The 1,878-nt window shown below is 41.5% G+C and overlaps 1 long non-coding RNA gene across 1 annotated transcript; it reads right to left on the bottom strand.

The window, feature by feature from the left end:
- Window positions 1-508: 508 nt before the first annotated feature.
- Window positions 509-1,670, bottom strand: LOC138147910 (uncharacterized). Its single transcript, XR_011164924.1, has 2 exons — window positions 642-1,670; window positions 509-596 (listed from the first exon to the last, which is right to left on the bottom strand). It is a non-coding gene; the product is annotated as an uncharacterized lncRNA (long non-coding RNA).
- Between the last annotated feature and the right edge of the window lie 208 nt (window positions 1,671-1,878).

Below are 1,878 nucleotides of genomic sequence, written 5' to 3'. Positions count from 1 at the left end.
CCTGTGGGTCAAATATTGACTTAGAAAACCACATATTAACTATATTTATGTCTCATCACATTTTTTTAATTTGTTAAATATCTCCCAATTGCAATTTGACCTGGTTCTGGCCATACTTGAAAGTATTGGAGGGGGGCGTCACATGAGTCTTATGGACCACATATTTCACATATCTAGTCACATATCTAGTATAGCAGATAGAATGCTGGGAAGCTGAGTTCAAATCCTACTTTGGGTACTAAAAATGGAAGCCTGGGCAAGTTACTTAAACTCTCAGCCTCATTTTCCTTTTATGTAAAATCATATGTATACACACGCACACACACACACACACAAAGTACTTTAAAAACTTTAAAGTGCTATATTAATGTTATTAATGTTGTTGCTATTTTTTCTCTGGGATTTAAGAAAACAAATTTTTAATTCAAAGAAAATATGTCGGGAGTATTTTTGGCTTTTTACTCCATGTAATGTAATGCCAAAAGAAGGCAACTTCCCAGGTTCAAAATACCAGCATAGGTGCTCTCTATTTTATTCAGTAACAAACCCAGAACAGAGAAGATCAAAACATGACATCATTCAAAATACAGCATTTACTAAGTGTGATTAAATCATCTCCAAGGCCTACCCCACCCCAGGACTTTCCAATCATTCAATCAATTACAAAGTCTCTGTTCCAAATACTTCTCCACCCCTAGGCTATACCTTAATTAAGTCCACCACAAAGCCCCTCTTCTCAAATGGAGATTAGTTTCCAAACATAAGTAAAATACATTCATTTGCTCAACCATAGAACACAAAAAGGTCAAAAGTTCCCCACCCCTGGATCACAATTGAATCTACCCCGAGTTACATCAAGTTTAAACACAGCACTTAATACCCAAATGGAGGTCTTTTCTTCATCTTGACACGAGGCAAGTTCTCAGCAATCTTAGTTCCTGGGGAGACAAGGCTTAGCAAGGCCATAAGATACATTGCCAGTCCCTTCATGAATTTATCCTCTGTCTGTAGAACAGTCCTAGAACCCCTGAACACATTAGCAAAGCCCTCTCCCAGGATTTCTGTAAACATACAACAAGAAAATCCTTCTTCAGGGCTTCTGAACCAACAGAAAGGCTCCCAGACCCCTGCAACAACAGCACTGTCCTTCACCAGTGGACAGTATTCATTCTGTCTGCCGGACAGTCTCCAGACCCCTGCAACAACAGTACTGTCCCTCACCAGTGGACAGTATTCACTCTCTGTCTGCAGGACAGTCTCAGGCCTTCTTAACCAAATGCCAGGTTCCAGGACTTCTTCAACAGGACAGTCTTTCACCAGTGGACAAATCTGGCAAAACAACATCAAAACAGACAGACAAAGTACCAGCAAAACAGCCATGTCTCCTTAGTCCTTGGCAGCTCAGGGGGCAGGTCTCAAAAGTCCAGGGCAATTCAAAGCGGCCACCAGCAATCTCTTAGTCTCTCTCCACGAGGTGCTGCTTCCAAAAAAAAAAACTTCCGCCTCTCTCCAGTGTCTCTCCAAATCTACGTCACCAGCTCCTCCCACTTCAGGACTTTCTTTTCACATCAACAAGCCCATCCCACAGGTGGGATTAACAAACTCTGGGTTTTAATACAATCAATTTGAAAACCAAGCCAATACAGGGGAATCTTTAATTGCCATTACTATCACAGATGGATGGATGGATGGGTGGGTGGATGGATGGATGGATGGATGGATGGATAGATGGATGGATGGATGAATATAAGGTAATCTCAGAAGGGAAGGTAGTAGCAGTCAGGGGTTGGGGAAGAAGGGTAGTATTGGAAAAGACCTCTTGCTGAAGGTAAGATTTGTGCTAAAGTTAAAGGAAAGGGGTAAAATAAGAGGCAGAGG

The sequence above is a fragment of the Petaurus breviceps genome, unplaced genomic scaffold, assembly GCF_028583685.1.
Source record: "Petaurus breviceps papuanus isolate PSGF00001 unplaced genomic scaffold, PetGlider_PUasm1.0 90808, whole genome shotgun sequence".
NCBI classification, from domain to species: Eukaryota; Metazoa; Chordata; class Mammalia; order Diprotodontia; family Petauridae; genus Petaurus; species Petaurus breviceps.
The sequence above is the reverse complement of the archived record's forward strand: the minus strand, read 5'-3'. Positions and strand labels throughout refer to the sequence as shown.